The 18,283-nt window shown below is 37.6% G+C and overlaps 1 long non-coding RNA gene across 1 annotated transcript; it reads left to right on the top strand.

Annotated features, from left to right (window-relative positions):
- The first annotated feature begins 721 nt into the window (after window positions 1–721).
- On the top strand, window positions 722–12,084 carry LOC120504072. The gene is made up of 4 exons (XR_005627923.1): window positions 722–897; window positions 2,627–2,805; window positions 10,181–10,417; window positions 10,512–12,084. It is a non-coding gene; the product is annotated as an uncharacterized LOC120504072 (long non-coding RNA).
- The last annotated feature ends 6,199 nt before the right edge of the window (window positions 12,085–18,283 follow it).

Genomic DNA, 18,283 nt, shown 5'->3' with positions numbered 1-18,283 from the left:
TGGAAGCTGTATGGTGTATATGTGAAATTACCTTAAGCAAATTAAAAAAAAGATTTTTTTTGCACTCTGACTTCATGGATAGAATATTTCTTGCTGTGTTTTTGTGCTTTGTCTACAGCAAATGGAGCTGCAACCTTATCTCCCTGTCTCACCTTGATGTCTCTTGGTTCTGTTGTGTTTAGCTAATATAACACAAAAATAAAATATATTGGCTTCTTGCAAGAAGAGAAAATTGGGCTGAGAAAGGGATTTTAACTTTTTTTGTTGTTGCCTCAGGCACAGCTTGAGTTAAGTGACTCCCATGCCTATGAAACTGATTTCTGTAGCCTAACTACTGGAATTATTCTACACAACTACTCCTGTCCTCTTTTGCTGATATCTTTCCCGGTCTGTTTTTGTAATGCTCTAGTTGCACCTAGGCGTTCCCCTGCTGTTGTTTCACTATGTCAAAATTGAGTATGAGAAATTTCTAGCTGCTAAAGATGCGGGTTTGATTAACATATGATGCTGCCTTACCTCTTTCAGAGTCTTTATCAAGAGCCTAAAGCATTTCATGTACTGTGTTGATGTACAGAATTTTCCTTAATTTTGATGTATACTGGGAAAGCATGAAACCAATAAACATGTGGTGATAAGAAAGAGGCTATTAGAAAAAACAGCTTTAATAAGAACTCTGGAATTTTCCCTTTTTATAACAGGGTCTGTCTCTTAAGGTGTTGAAGGGCTGCTTGTTGGTGTTGAGGAGGTTGTGGAACTGTGCAGCCACTTCCCAGGACTGTGATGGAAAACGTGCTTTGGACAGAGCAGTTCTTACTCAGGCACTGGGGCTCCACTGCCTGATTTATGTCTGGGAATCCTCGTCTGGGCTTTTGGATCATGAAAACAAATTTGCTTGAGGTATGTTGAATATACTGATGCACTGAATCTGTATCTTTAAAAAAAGGGTTATTATTAAGGAATATCCCTTCAGGATATTAATTTATAGGAACATAAATTATATTAATATGATATTAATACATAGTAATGATACTTCTGGATAACAATACAGTAGGAATATTGTCCCAATCTAAGAAAACTATTTTTGAAACCAAAATAATCACAGCATAACCACAATGGGTGTCAGCAGAAGAAATACTGAATTCTGTTAGAGTTTCTTTTTGTTATAAATTACTCCATGTCTACAATATCACATTTCCAGTTTTCCAGAGCCAAGTGTCTCACTTTTGTTAAATGTATTTTGAAGTTCATTTGTGTTTGGTCTCTCTGAATTCAAAACTATCTTTTCAAGTTGTAAAATTTAGGTATGGATACAGTCAAGTAGTACAGTTCCAATATGCTATTGGAATATGATGTTTTTAAGTCCTTCTTGGTGGGACTAGATGATCTCTTAGATCATGGCAGAGGAACCAGTGCAGTTCCAATGGCATTTGAGATTTTTTTTCATAGAAGTTAATTATTAAATTTTATGATTTGCAACTGTCATTTTTAAGTTTAGTTTTTTATAAACAATGGACAGATATATTCATCACTAATCTGTGACAGAGATGCATTAATTTATGGCTTGTACTAGTCCAAAAAATTAAGATAGCCTTTCTTTTTTTACCCCATAGGAAAAGTACTTGAAAAAATATAGTAATTCTTCTTGTCTCAGTGAATCAGAATGGGTTATAATAGATAGAATAAATATTCCTGTACCACGCTTGCCATCCTCCTCCTCTTTATCTTTGCATTTTCAAATAAAGGAAAGAAAAAAAAACTGAAAAGAAAAATAAAAACCAGCGTTATTTTGACCTATGTAGCTCCTTCAGTCAGTAATTTCCTTCAAAAAAATCCATTAAATGAGTAAAAAATGATGTGCCTGTATGCCTGTGGAAGCAGAGGGCTCCAGTGGGATCTTGTTCATTCTGTGAGTTTCTGTGACCTCTGGATGAGCAGAGCGCTGCACATGAATATGTACCAGCCAGGCAGATGTTACACTTACTGACCTTCACTCACTGAAACTGATAATCAGTTTGGCTGTCATTCATTGTCCTTTTGAGGCTTTCTGGCAGCAAATGAATGCCAAGGAGACATATTTGATCCTGCAGGTCCTGCCAGAAATTAGGTTTGGACTTGGATATTTTGAAATGAATCTGAGTCGAGTTTGACAACAAAGGGAAGGCTGCTGCAGTAACATGTGCAGGTGATGCACCTCTCAATCTGTTTGTATTCTCCAGACAGGGAGAGATCGGGGCCCTTGCCTGCCTTTGATTCAGCTGTGGATATCAAGGCCAAATACACAGTAATGTCAAAACATATAATTTATTTAGTTATGCAGACAAACTGCCACGGAAGTTGCACCTATGTAACCTAGTGAATGGGGCATCAGTGTTTGAGTTAATAACAGGCAAAGAATTAATTACCAGCAGCAGAAGTCTTCAGCTTTGTAATTTGGAATTTAGAATGGGGTGAGGACACACATTAAATATTAAGATATTTTTTTTTTTACACAGCTGTTAGTGTCTTGCATAGTGTAGTTTTCCACTGAATAAATACTGTTTGATTAAAAAGTAAATTTCCTACATTTTTAATCATTTATGATTTTTGCCTTTTTTGTCCCCCTTACTATTTCATTAATGGTTTTCAGAGGTTCTGCAGAAGTAGATGAGGATGAGCAATACTGCACCTGTATGTGCTGGATAGAAGGAAAGTGGCAACAGAAGAATAATAATTTTTAAGAATCAGAACATATGAGGATTTTAAGGCTGCAGAGGCTGCAGTGGGACACAGGCCTGTGCTTCACAACCATCTAGAAACTCAAAAAAGGTAAATGTGCTGAGTGTGCTTTTAAAGTGGAGTGAAAAAGGTGAGGAGGAAAAAAAAAAAGAATAAAGAAATTTAATTAGTAGTAATTGACAAAGATTATCTTGTTATATACTGGAATTTAGACTGCAGGGCTGTAATTGCAGCTTTCAGCTGAGGCGCATCCAGGACAGCTCATCAGGAATGTCAGCTTGGTCCTTTTTCAGTCTGCAGTTTTTATGTGCTGGTCTATTCTTCTGCCATAGCTGTACATGTCCAGAGGGCTGTGATGAACAGGAAAGAAACCCTGGACAAGCAACCCCTTCCCTCTGCCTCTATTTGCTCAAAGGAGAGGAATCAGAAACTGATATTCTCTCAGGAATGTTAGGGTGATCCCTTGATTATTTTAGCCTTCAATTGCCTTTCCATTAGCAGTGGTGTTCCACTAAAACGCAGGTGTGAGGAAAAGAAGCACAATCCTGCTTCTAAAATCCTTTAGTGAGCTCCTAGGGTGGAAGTCCTTAATGGTTTTGCTGCCCAGCTGACCTCTGAGTGTTCCAGGGCCTTTGGGGTGTTGTTGGCCCTGCTGTGTGAGGTTTGCACCTCGGTGCTGAGCCAGGGCTGGCAGTGACCTGGGCTGTTCATAGCACAGCTCTCAATTTTCACAGAGGAGTTTTGAGTTTTTCAAGCACTCTCCAGCCACGTGAGTTCCCATGCCATTCACTATCCCAGGCTCTTTCTTATTCCAGAGCTTTTAGCCTCTGTTTCCGTGTCACTGCTGAGTGCAGATATGATCCGTGCTGGTTAAAGAGGTGTTCAGAAAGATGAAAGGAAATGGCTTTTAGACAAGGGTGAAATAGTATCTCACTTGTATCCCTGAATGTATTTTTCACTTTGAGAATTTATATCATAATTTAAAAAGAAAAACCAAACCTTACTGCAGATTTTTAAGAGTTTTAAAGATGTGTTGTTAATAATATATATATGTTCACTGTAACTACATTATCCATAATTCCATGTGGGTGTAACCAAGTAAATTTCTTTTAAAACTTTCAATTTTCTTTTTAACAAATTTCAAAAATTTTGTTTGAAATCTAGCAATTGTATGTAAGAAGTTTGATTTCTCCATTGACTTTTCTGCTTTTCCAGTTGTGAGTTCCAGCTGGAAAAATCTGCAGTGCTAATGGCAACTAAAATCTGATCAGCAGCACAAAACCATCCTCAGAGTGATAAACAACCACTGAATCCTTTGAATCCTGTCCTGCCTGAGACCTTAATCCTAGCTTCAGAATGAACACTTTTTAAAATATGGAAGACAATTCCATCTCTGAAAAATTGTTATCCCAGGGATTTCTACAACACAGTTTCTCAGTTCCAAAGGAAAAAAACCCAGGAAAATATTTCTGACTGTGCAGCTGAAAATTAAGAATCAGGTAGGGTGATATGAGGAGAATCTAACTTTGCAGTTTAGAGAATTAAGAAAAAAGATGCCAATGTTTATTTTCCAGGTTATTTGGCTCAGAAAAAAAAAAAATAAATCCCTGGGTATGTTTATTCTCCACTTATTATCTTTTTCAGGGTGACATTTAGTGTTATCCACAAATGTGTGCAGAAGTTTGCTTTGTTTGGTTTATTTTGTCTGGAAAAAAAGCACTAGTTGGCTTGTACCTTACCAAAAAACTGTTATTGTTGGGCTTACACATGCAAGTAAATAAGATATAAAGTGACATAATGGTATCTATTCAGCCAATTCCTGTTTGTTGAACCAGCAACCATTAGTGGTTGTGAATGGGTCTAATTGTGCTGGTGTCAATGAGGTTGTGCTTAGTCCTGTGAACTTGAGAACAGTTGGTTATGGCTGAGGAAAAGGCTAAATAATAGGATTTGAAACAGTGTTTTGCAATTACCAAGGCACTGTGACTGAATATTTGTTTTACTCTGGAGAGAGGGATTTTGTGTCCAAGCGGAGATGCCAAGCAAAGATCCTCAAAACTAAATGTGCAGGACTGTTTCAGTCTGAGTCTGTAGTCAATTCTGTGGTGCTGTATGATGTGCTGTTTCCAAATTCATGGTTCAGATGCCAAGCAGAGATCCTCAAAACTAAATGTGCAGGACTGTTTCAGTCTGAGTCTGGGAGATTTGTAGTCAATTCTGTGGTGCTGTATGATGTGCTATTTCCAAATTCATGGTTCTGAGTCTTTATTGGACTCCATGATTTTGATATAGCCAGGTCACCTCCAACGTGAGTAACTCCTTTATTTGTGTTCCCCCATTGCACAGATCCCAAATATTTTTAGGTCTGCCAAAGTGGTATGATTATAGTTAAGAAGAGGAAGCATCAGATCTTCTGCTGAGGAATGATGATTAAAGAGATGGTATTTTTATCTCAATTATTATTTATTAGATGGACACAGAAATCACTGTCCAATAAACAAGTGGCATTAATGCAATGGTGCCCTATAGTCCCTTGGCAGATGAGAAGCTGTTTTCTTGCTGGGACCTTAGGAAGTGATGGGAAGGAGGAATTGGTTCACTCAAGATGCTGGAGACTGAGCCTCAGAAGTCAAGTCGTTCATCCAGCCTAGGGAAAAGGTGATCCTGGTCTTGAGACTCTAATCATTTGTTTGGTTTTCCTGTGGCCTGGCTGTTCCCTTGAGGTAGATCAGGGCACAGGGAGGAGTTCAGAGTCTGCACAGTTTTTGTGTCTGGTACTGTGCAAACAATGTAAACAACTGCATTGCAGTCAAAAGGGATGGGATGCCAGGGAACTGTACCCTAGAGTGCCTCTTCCTCTCTCTGCTGGACTGAAGAATATCATTGGCATGTACATTTTCCTCTGTTATAACTAGTATGCTGGTCATACTTAAATTTATCATAATCCACTAAAAGAAGTTATTGGGTTTTTCATTACCAATCATGGGTGACAGGAAGAAAAGGACTTTAAGAAGGAATCTGGAAAGGACATCAATTTTGAAAGGCAGAGAGGAAGGCTACAGAAGGAAATGTAAACAGATTTACAGAATACCTCACTTGGTGTTACTAGTGAAAAATATCAATACACCAGGAATGGTAAATTCGTACGTTGGTATGGGAACCAATGTCTTTTGTTTCAGCACAAATTGCATTCTGGACACAGCTGAAACCTATGGGAAGGTGAAAATCTCTGATTTCCTGGCATATGTGAGATTTAGCAGAAAATGATGTTGAGGACAAGATAGGAGTGCAGTCACCACAACTACCTAGAAAAAGGCTAATTTCAGTACCTATGTGCTGAAAAACACACCCCTGTTTAAATAAAAGACTGTAGTAATGTGAACTTACAGGGAGCAATTATTTTTTTGTCAGCTGTGTTGGTCTCTCAGCCTAAAGACACCTGTGGAACAAATTCCCACTCTCATTTCAATCCAGAAAATTCACAGGTGGTTCGTGTTAGATTATGGAGACCTTCATGGCCATCATTTTGATGTTACTACTCCTCTGCTCACTGTATTTCAGTGCTTTGATCAGGGGATTGGTTTTCCTTATAGTCACAGATGGTTGCTGTTTGACAGGCTGACAGGCAGACAAAGTAAATGGGCATGAAAATATAATATTCCTTTGTTTTGGTGAGTCAGGCCAATGTCATGTGGGTAGACATTGCTCTGTAATCCTTCTAATTGTGCTAGGATGGGGAGAGGTTATTGTGTATAATGGCACATAGGAACCTTGCAGCTTTCTTTCCTGGACTGTCTTGTTGAGGATTTGATCAACAAATCTGAATTTACAATGATTTTTCACTGTTACCTTTTCAATTAAGGTGGTAAGCATTGCCATCATAGAGCACTGTGAAATTTGGAGGGGTTAGTCTGGAAAAATCCCATCTGGCAAAGATGTACCTGATCCTGCATATCAATAGGAGTTTTGAGCAGAGATCAATAGCACGATGAAAAGCTACATAATTATTGTGTGTCTGTGCCTGTATCTACTTGCCTGAATTCACAATGCAAAAATAAATAAAACGCTCAGAAAAAAAACCCCAACCAAACAAAACAACACTTCAGGTCACCAGAGATACAGCTCCTAATATAGCATTAAATTAGTTACCCAGGCAGTGTAAATGCGTTTATGAAATATTTCTATATTATGAAAAGAGAAATCTAATAAATCAATACTGATTTTGAAATTGATTAAATACTTTGGATTAAGGACTGTTGCACAGCATTTGTGGCAACTCTTGACGTGACATCTGGTCAGTGAATTCTCCTGGGGTAATTTTGTGGGATTGGAAACCTGGTTTTCTGTAAAGAAATTGTTACTGACCTATTGATGCGATGTGACATTGCTTCCTTCTTTGGCAGCTTAGGCAGTAGCAGAGAGAGTTGGTCCCATCAGCCCTTACACTGATCTGTTGCCAGGTAAACAAGAAACAGAATCAGATAGGGAACAAGCTGACTGCCCTCTCTCTCCCCTCAAAACAAAGCAAAAAAATAAATTTATGATGTCATCTTTTCCTCATTGCTTATCAATTGAACTGAGCCTAAAGCTGTACTTTTTGTCATTACCTTTAGTTTTATTCTAAAAAATGAAGATATAAGTGAAATGGATTTTGCTTTATTGATACATTACCTAGTTGAAGAGCTACTCTTAGTATTCAGTACTTTAAATAAATTTTTTGGTTATAGTAAATAGTTGAAAGAAATCTCCATTACCAGAGACCTTTTTATACAGTTTTTTTCTTTTCTGTGTCCTGAACAATTTGGCTGGATCAGGTTTAGCTGGTCAATTAAGATAAATAGTGGCTTGTTAAGCACTTGTTGAAAAGGAAAAGTCACCATGTTATTCCTAAGGGCATGGGAGAGAAAAAAATGTTGATTTTTTTCTTTATTATTTCATCTATTTTGGAACCTAGTGGTTTTCAGGCCATAGCTTCATATTAAGATCTTTGAGAGAGCTCTTGCTACAAAGACTGCATATCCCATCAATCCAAAATTAAAAGAGTAAAACACACTTTGGGGCTGGTTTCAGATGCTCATCTTCTGCCCACGGAAAGCTTGATGGTGGGGCTTGCAACCAAGAATTTTCAGAACTTTGGTCATATGTGAGGAATCCTAGACTGGCCAGGAGTTCTGGCCTCCAGTTTTGGAAGAGATATTTTGGTTCACTTTGGTATCTTGGATTTGTTAATCTCAATTTTCAAGGACAATTTTGCATTAAATGTGGTGTCTCCAGCTACTGAAAACAATTAGTTTATTTTTACGGAAAATATTTTAAACCATTCAATTTCTTAAAAATGGTAGATATTGTGATTTTAAAATAGAATTTGCTTTGTTCCTTAGGCATACAATTGCAAGAGATTATGCTGCAGTAAGAAAAAGAGTAGGTGAAACTTTCAAATCTGTGTATTCAGATATTTTCCTAAAATTCCTACTATTCCTAAAATATTAATTTACAATCTGTGTAAATCAACACTACCTCTGTACCAATAGCTTGCCCTCAGCTGGGTAAACACAGTTGAGTAAATTTCTGTAATATAATATGACTATCAGTAGAAACAAGTACAAATATAGATGTAAAAAAGATATTTTCACAGATGAAATTACTTGGTATTTGCTTACTGATGCTTTCTCATATTGAGATAAATTAAGGTCAGGAAAGACCATATCTCAAAAAAAAAAAAATAAGGTCAGAAGAGAGAGAACACAGAAAATCTCATGAAGAAGCAATAACCAGTAATAGTATTGTAAAAGCGTTAAAAAATAAGTATGGAATGCATGTATTGAGTTTTAAGGATAAGTTTCTGGATGTTTGAAGTGGATGCTAGTGATAAAATTATTTTTGATACTGAGTACTAAAAAAAGCTAAAGATATTTCTGTGTAGCATTTGTGTCTGAAATAATTATTGATCATGACTAAGTCAATCTGCCCTGGAAACATGTTTCTTTTCAGTTGTACTTGTGTTAGATTCTGCTGTTGCCATCAAGTTCTGTTGCTTCTCCCAGAATCTACAAGAGGCTGATATTTATTTCTTCCAGCTCTGTGTTATGAAACAAAAGATGGATTGGAAAATAACTGAAAATGTTAATGGTTTTATCACCGAATTGTTCTTCAGTATATGACACGTGAGGCTTTTTGGTGAGCTGTGTGAAGATCAAGGCACAGATACACTGTGATCCATGTAGGCTCAGGCTTAATTTCTGAGTTAAGTCCCAAGCTTTGATTGTGTGCCACTCCATTGTGGTCTTTCTATTATGAATCTATAATGGCAGCTCCCCAGTCTGCCTTCTGAAGAATCCTACAAGCTCTCTACACTGCAAACCTCACTTAGATCTGTAAGACAATCTGGCTGATAGACATATTTATTCAATGTATCCCATGGCATAATTTTTTTACTGTTTCCAGCTCCAGAACTACTACCGTTAATTTTCTCTCCCTCGGTTTCCATAAAATTTATGTCTTTTTTGAAAAAGGAAAATAAACCCAAATGACTAAAACATTCTTATTATTTCAGTTCAAACATTATGACTAGGCTGTTAACTTTGGTTGCTGCTAGCAAGAGTAACATCATCCGTCTACCCTTCCTCTGTGTTGAATTAATGGCAGGGTTTTTATTCATCTTAGCTGATTTTTTTCACTTTTCTCCATGTGTCTATCACTTCAGGAAAATTAATGAGTCAACATTGTACCAGTTCTAGAGAACTGATAAATGAGAAAAATCAGTCAGCTTGTTCAGCTTGTGTCTTTGCATTAAATCAATCTTGAAATAATTTATCCTTCCCACGAGCCTTGCAGATACACAGATCTCATTTATGCAGCTTCTGTGCAACTTTCTTCACAGCTTTCATTTGATTTGCTTATCCATGTGCTTCTGCTACTAATGTTGGATACTGGGCTTAATAGGATGGATGGCAAGTCTTCGTGGTGTTTCAAATACTCTGAGTAAATCAGATCATTAAAATACAGCTTAACCTAATGGATCACCCTGGAGTGTAAAATAAATCCTTCTCTACATTAAAATGAACAGAAATGTGGTTTTTTAGCATCTTCTACAGACTGGAAAATAACTATTAAAATGTATGTGGAAAAACAGTATGAAACAGTATATTTGACTTATAATTCCCTAAAGCTCAGCTTTTACTCCTCTGTCCACATCTTCCTTTGGGATTTCACTTAAGGGAGGGGCCATTCCTTTGCATTTCGTTCACACAGTGCCCTGGCATATGGTTGGGTGCTCCTTGTTGCAGGAATAGATTCAGTTTTTAATCAGAAACCTCATTAAACATTGGTTTATTATGCAGTATTCCAGTGCAATCAGATTTATATATGCCAAGACCTTGGTCAAGAATCGAAATGTATTAAAGAACGAAACAGAAATTTCTGAGCTTTGTAAGGCACATTTTAATATTATTGCTTTTTCTGACAGGTGAAATTGTCTCAAAGCTCATTTGTGCCTGGACTGCAAGGGCTGAAGTATCTCTCTGGGCACTGCAGAACTGCTCTGGCCTCAGAGCTCAGCACCCCCCACACCGTGGGGGAGACTCTTGGTTTAGACACAGAACCTGCTTGATCATGTGGCTGCTGACATCCCTTGTCAGCCACAGAGGACTTAAGGATTTTGATCACCAAGGCTGTTTGGACTTGGATGCAAGAGCTCCCAGGGGTATGTTTTTGGGGTCCTGATTCTTCACTCTTGTCTGGTCTTCCATTCAGTCTGTGCATGTTTTATTGGCTCCTGTCTTTATTTTATTTTGTAGCAATTGGTGTGTATGTAGTGGGACTGGTGCCAAATTGGCTCTCTGCCTGGCAGAGCACTGGGATGCAGCAGGACCATGTCTCCAAGCCTGGGAATGAAGAAGTGTCCCCAGGCTAAGTCAAATGTCAAAGGCACTTGTTCTGGGGAGGACTGACTGGAAGAACAGAGGTAGGAATGTGATCTGCTAACACTTCACCACATCGGAGATGTGGTAATTCTAGGAAAAAAATGCCATCATGGATGATTAGGACACTGCTAAATATGCATTTCAAGCAGAAAATTAAGAATCCTTCAAAAGACCTTTAAGATTCTCTATAAATTAACATTTGCAGCAGGTATTTTAAACTAATTTTGTTGCCTGTCCCACTGCTCTTTGCCATTTGATGCAGTTCCTGCTCAGCCTTGCTTTTTTGCTCTGTTTGGCTTATCTCTGGCCAAGGCTTTAATCCCCTAATAGCAAACTGAGGTCATATCAGCACTCAAATTCTGCTGTGATGTGCAGCCACTTTATCAATGTGAGAAGAGCCTCACTCCCTGACCCTGGGAGCTGCACTACAGGGCTGTACACGTGCCACCAACATGCAGGTCACACAAAACAGCCAGCACCAGGCACCACCCCTGAGATTTCCAGCAGAGCAAATAGACGTGTCCACCTGAAAGAAAGAACAAAGGCTGGAGCTGCTGCTTCACAGGTTTGAGGATTACTGCTTCTGCTTGAAAGATAATTATATGTTTTATATACATTAAATGACTGTACCAACTGAAGAGTAATTTTAGCATAGAAAGAAAAAGTAACTTAAAAAACAATCAAAGGATAAACAAAAAAGATGAATGTTCACATTTTTATTAAGCATCAAACAAATGAATAAGCATGAATAGTTAAGAAAAACATAAGTATGAATAGTTAAGAAAAATATTAGAAAAAACCCTGAGAGATACAAAGTCTTTACTTTGTCTACCACCATGGTTTCCTCCAAGTCTGCCAGTTTGACTCTCAACTGACATCAGGCCTCAAAAGGACTTATTAATTTAGGATGTGAAGTATTGCTTTCTCTAAAAGCTGAAGAAAATATAAAATCAGAACAGAACTCAAAGGCTTAAATACTAAATTTCTTAGTAGTGAGACAGGAAAAAACCAAACCTGAACGAGTGCTCTGGGCAAGTATTTGATTTCTTTTTTAAAATTCTTTTTCATAAAATGCAATACAATGTTTAAAAAGTACAGAAATGCTGATTGGAAGGTCTTCTTCTTTACAAAGAATATCTCCAGAAAGAATTTCATGGTGCAATCCAATTAGCCTTTCTGTAGCTGCAAAATGCTTCACAAAACCAGCTCCCTAAGTTCATGTGTATTGAGCAGTTCAAGTGAAAATCTGTCAGTGGAACTGAATTAAAACCATAGAGCCAAGGTCTCTCCTAGTATAAATCATGTACATTGCTATAATAAAACAACATACAACAGAAGCAATTCTTCACACCACTGAGTTTTTGGCATGGGAGTTGGTCCCAGAATCCAAGTCTTACTCTTCCAGCTTCCATATTTCATAATGTGTCAGAAAACCTAAACTACAATATGCTGTAATAATTTTGTGAATTTGAGAATAGAATAAATGTGACGTGGGATCTGGAAAAGCTAAAATAAGTTGGGATTTATCTTATTTTACTTTTTGAATGGTCTTGGTCATGCTAGTAAATGGCACTTTCTCATGTGTAAAATGAAGTGGAGGTATTGTACCATGTCCTGATTTTACCAGTTGAAGCCTCTTTCTTTTTCCAAAGTCATAAAGTATATGTCAAGCACTCTGAGCAACTCCTTTATGCCTTGCTGGCAGTGCTGCAATTAGTATCACACTGTGTCATATTCGAAGCTCAGTGACTGTTAAATGTGCTATGCCTGCACCACACTAACTACTATATCAGTCATTTCAGATGACCCCCTTGAAAATTGCTGCCAAAAGTTTATATGTCAGAAACCACTTTAAAAATGCTTATGAAGTGAAGAATTTTCACAGCTCTTTACCTCCTTAAATACTAAAAACTGTCAGTCAATGAAATCAGGCTTGACAGTTTATATTCCAAGACTCACTGTTCAAAGATTTGCTTGAAAAATTATTCCTATCATCTGTCAGCAAGTGGTTTCTGTGTTTAGTCAGTTGCTCACTTTTATATTGTAATGCCCACTGTAAGTTGCTACAAAAGACCTGCCAGAACCCTTGGTATTGTTTTTATATAGGGTGAGCCAGGGACATCTACATCAGCAGTGTCTTCAGTTCCAAGCAATTAAAAAAAAATATGACCCAGAGATTTACTGAGCAGTTAACAACTGATAAAATTTTTAGAGAAATGAGATGAGGGGTTTCTTAAATTTTAAGCATTTGAACTGTAAACTTATCCCATACATCCACTGCCAAGGGTGAGGTTTGATTTATGGCTGAGTTTCTGTTTATTTCTTTTAATTTCCTGGAAAAATATACAGGTGGGACTTCAGTACTGTGGCTGAGGTCCAAGCCTAAGCTCACAACATCCATAGGATAGAATTTAGTCTTTATTTTAAAAAAGCTGCATAGCCATCAACATAGTGCTAAGAGTCAATATCTGCAGTGAACTGCTATTAATTAAAAGTTACTCACTCTTTTATCTGTAGATTAATGACTGTTAAAATTAATGAAAAATGTCTACCAGGACTTTGTGTGCTCTGTTGCCAACCTGTACCAAACTTTTTCTCTTCCTTTCCTCATAACACATAGGAACTTCCTCAGTGCCATCGGTCTTTTTGTTCAGCCTGATCAGGTGAGGGATCTGGGTGTTGGGATTATTCAGAAAGCAAATTTATCTATTCTGAAGGCTATCAACAGGACCTACCCAACAGACCTGCTCAAGGCATAATAAATGTCTGTCCCTAGGACTGGGTTCTTCACAAAAAAAAAGTCATTTAAAAATTGCCTTATGTTCATCTGTCTTTTATATAGGAGAAGACAGGTTCAGTGCTCTCTTCACTGTCAAAGGATTTAATTTCCTTTTGTTTGCTTACCATGAAATGACCCATGAGTGAAGTGCAGGACTTTGTCCTGTCCCAGGAAGAGGGAAATTCAAAAAGAAAAGGAGGATATCTGTGTCCTTGTCGTTTAATTGCCATTGTGTTTCACGTGAAACTCATTAGATGGAAAAAAAAAATAATGATGGGACTGAGAAATGACTGCAACCTGCCCTCTATGTGTTAACTGTGGAGATTTTTATAGCCCTGTTGTGGGTGCTGCCTCTTTTTCCAAAAAGGCATACTGTCCCTGAAAAAGAGCTAAAAGAGTTTTCTTCCTCATTTAAAGCTGTCTTTTTCTTCTGTGAAATGGGTTTTGTAGATCCAGGAGAATTAGTCAACCAGCAGGTCATTCTGTCTGGTGCTGCCTTGCCTCCTGCAGAAAGGAAATGCAACTTCCACAGATCCATCCCCACCAAATGCCTAGTGGCAATCAGGAATTTGCCTGCAAAGGATAAACTGTATCACAGAGCTGCCTCTTAATAAGGTATGTCTATATATTCCTTATAAACATCTGTGTGTTTCCGAATGCGTTCATAAGTATTTATGGCTATAACAACATAGGTATAAAAAAACTCACTATAAATGATGTTAAAGGAATGCATAAACCATGCCTAAAAGTGTCAGTGGCAAAATCTTCACTGAATTTCATGGGCATTCAACCAGGCACTTCCCAAACAAACAAGGTTTTGAGATTCTCTTCTGGAGAGAATTGTGGGAATCAGACTGACCTACTCTAAAACAAAGGCAAATTATCTCTCTTGGACAGATTTCTCTACTCTGTAGAGGAATTGCTCTGAGAATGGAGCCATATTTTAATTATATGACATAAGAATAGGTTGTATCTAATATTCAGTTTAGATACATCTTCCTTGGTGTCATAAATAAGTGTGATCTAATATAGCAGGTATGATTTAGTAAGAAATAAAATAAGTTGCAAGGGAGTTACTGCTTTCAAACCTTTTTTACCTATATAACACCAGTCAAAAATAAAGGACTGCTAAATAGAGACTCTAGGGGAGATGAGAGGAGGATCTCTTATTCGTCTATAGGGACAATACTGCTTGGGATTTGGCAAAATTTATTGCTGAATGCAAAATCTTAGTATGACTGCTATAGGTTCTGGTTTTTTGTTTTGTGGGGTATTTCTTCCCAAAGAAGCCCAGAAGCCACCATGGAAGATCTGCAACCATGGAATTTACTACAAAGCTTTTGAGGTTTAGATTGCCTGATGAGAGCATGAAACAAGTCAGACTAGAATGCTGAATCTTAATAAAACTGGACTTCTTAACCACTTGCTGTGTTATCCACCATTGCTGGAGTGATGAACCTGCGTGAGAACACAGGAATCATTTTACACTTTGTAGATGCTTTTCAAAGAATTATGTTCCAAGTGCACAATAGAAATATGTGATACTTTGTGTATTTCCCAAAAAATGCAAAATGATGATAATTTCAGCATGAGGAACATCGCCTGCCCTAATCTTCAGGCTAAAGCAGATGTGTTTGAGAAAATGTCTTACTAAGATGACAAAAGAAGGTAAAGGGTGCTGAAGAAGAATTTTGCTGTGAGTAGTGTAAGCTGTTCTTTCTCTTTTTTTTCTTGATGAAATTGAATAACATAATAAGCAAGCCTCAAATAGGCTGGGCTAATATATTAATAGGATGGGTAACATTATTAAAGGTGGTCCTTCATAAACAGAAGTACTATCTAATCAGTATTTATTGCATTGCATTTCTGGCTATGGGGCTACCCTTATCTTCGTTTCTATTTTGATCATACCTCAGTGGAGATAAGGTCTAGGTTGTGACTGATCCTGACAGACAGAGCAATTCCACTTGTAATTCCTATAGTTATTTGCCATATTACATTCCTGGATCAGTTTAAAATCCTCCTGCTGCTTCTGGAGTTCATGGCTTGTGGAGAAAATGGTGACCAGACAGGTGTCTCAAGCTGTTGTTTGGTGGTGGGAACACAATACATTTTCCATGGGTCATCTGAACAACCAAAATATCTACATTTGTGATTTAACTTGGATCTGTCCATACCCTGCTGTGGAATTCAGGAATTTGTTGGGGTTTTTTATAAACCATAAGAGTGAACAGTGAGCTTTTTCTGAGCTCGAATTTTCAAGGAATTTCTTAGCAGTTTTTGTTGTCCAGAGAAGGATTTGCTTTCCAAACCTGTTTAAAATCCTTTGCCTTCTCAGTGCCTTTGCTCTTTGACAACCTGGTCGGGGGAGTTCAAGCAGGGGTCAGTCCTTGTGTTGCCTCTCAAGTGCTGCTAGATGGGAAGTCATTCGAAGGTGCTGCATTCTTCTCCACTCACAGGAACCAGCCCTTTGTTAAATTAATGCTTTATATTCACTTATATTCAGCACTTATAAGACTTCTGCCTTATCCAGAAATGCCTCTTGAACCTATGTGTTTATCTACTGCTTTTTACAAGCGCTGTCAAACCTTGCTATTGCAGTTTATGTTTTCAGCTCTAGGTTTTCATTCTCTCCCAAGAGCTTTCTGCCTCCCAGCAATGTTAGCGGGAGAAAAAAAGTTTTACCTCAAATAATCTGTGGTTTAGAGTTTCTCCTGACTCTCTTGTAATTCTGGTAATCTGAGGCAGAGTAGGAGGATGCTAATTTCTACAGCACAATTTGCTAGAATTATCTGTTAATCCCAACATATCAGAAACTTTGTACAGGATAAAAAAATATTTCTGTGGTCTGTTTCAGATTTAACAGTCAGGCTGAAGTCTCTATTGAATGTTGTACTAGTCTTTCTTGTGAAGACCCCTGGATACTATTTCAAAATACATAAACCAGCCTACATCCAAATTGTGCCAACCTATATTTTATCTAGGATGATCTTTTGGCCATATCTGGTAACTGAGGCAATATTCAGGATCTTTGGCATCAGCAAGCACATCTTTTGTCAGTGCTCTTTTAATGGTGTAAGCCTTGCAAGGTACAACTTCCCCAGCTGGGCTGGGGGCATGGAGGGGAAGGGAGAACATCCTTCCAGAAATCACTTTTCAACTGCTGGAGTCTCCAAACACAGTTATCTCTTGTTGGTGCCACCCTCAGTTGTAGAGATATCTTTTTGTCCCCTCAGATCTCTATGGCTGTTAAAACACCAGCTTTGTTAGTCTATTTCCTTTAAGCCATGGCAAATGTTAAATCACTGTTTTACTAAATATGTTTAAATTAAGTGAACAAATGAGTTATAGTCTGATTACTTCAGTCAGCACTTTGTTTAGTTGCTGTCTTGTCACAGAAAAGATTAAATATATTAGTGTGGAGTTGCCAATTTGGTTTCTGGCTTATCTTGGTGCAACATTTTAATTTCCCCTATCTGTGATTCATGATATTTTGATACCTCAAGGAGAAAAAAATCCTGGTGGATTTTGTTTTTTGTTTTTTCTTTTTTTCCCTATTATTTTGGAGTTTTCTCATTTTTTCCTCCCTGTTTACCTCTCTGCTCTTTTTTTCCCCCTTTACTTTTTCTTATAATTTTCTTTATTTTTGTTGTTAATATTCTATTTTTTTCCTGCTTCATAGCATTGAAGGATGTCAGATTTTGTCACAGGAAAAGAAGGAATGCTCTATACTTGTCAGAGAAAAGTACCCTTTTACACTGTCCATCTCTGCAACAGGAAGAACAATTCCTGAATTGCTTTTTTTTTGAGCTTACCTTTTTGAAGGTAACATCAAGCCATATCAGCACAGTGCTTAGTCCTCCCTGTGCTTCCCATAGAAACTAGATTTTTATGGATCCACTCTCTTATGTCTTGAAGGAAGGTGCTCCTTCCCTAAAGCCAAAGGAAACGAGGCCACATGGCTGACTGGAGTATTTGTGAATTGAAATCATCAGTGGTTGGGAACTGAGTGGATTCAAATCCCTTAACACAGAACCAGGTTAACTGATTTATGCAATAGCTTGCTCCATGTACTTCATAAGGCAATTTAGTACTGTGTCTTCCCAAATGGAATGTTAAAAAAATATTTAAATTGATCATAAACCTGAGAAAGAGTTTTACTAAGTGCTTAGCCAGCTCAGCTATTGCTTGTGATCCTTGCTTCATGCTATAGCTCAAATTTCATTAGAAGCTGCTTTTCATGCAAGTTAAATAATCCCTTAAAATCCTTATGAAATTGGAAGACACACATGCTTGAACTGTTTTTCTTCTACATTGTGCACACATTGCACAAATAAAGCTGACTTTCAGATAATGATTTGCACAGTACTATATAATATAAAAGCATCTGAAATTTATAGCACGCCACGAACTGTTTAATACTCAACAGTTTAACTGCTGTGTTTCCACAGCAAGCTGTAATAACTAAGGATTTAATACAGAATCTGATATCTGGACAGTTATTAACATTGTTTTCCTAGTATTTCACTGCCTGCTTGTAAACACTAGTTTATTGAAGTGTATCTACATGGCCATATAAACTGTGAAAAAGACCACATTGTTTCCTTTGCCAGAGGTAGTGCAGATGTAATGAACAAGTCTGGACCTTGAACTTAAACATCCAATCCTATATACACAAAAAAGTACATCCCTTCCTACCACACTATTTTGACCTTGTATAGCTGTTCAGGCTTTTGACAAACAGCTAGAGGAAGTTGCTGCTCTGGAGATCTGGTTTGTTTGAGTTAGGTCTTTAAACTCTGTAATTCCCTTTAAAGAACTAGGGCTCCCTCCCTTCCCCCTTTATAATCTGTAAAAAGGAGGAAGG

This window comes from Passer montanus, unplaced genomic scaffold, assembly GCF_014805655.1.
Source record: "Passer montanus isolate IOZ18808 unplaced genomic scaffold, ASM1480565v1 scaffold28, whole genome shotgun sequence".
Taxonomy (NCBI): domain Eukaryota; kingdom Metazoa; phylum Chordata; class Aves; order Passeriformes; family Passeridae; genus Passer; species Passer montanus.
Note: the sequence above shows the minus strand (reverse complement) of the source record. Positions and strands in the feature narration are given on the sequence as shown.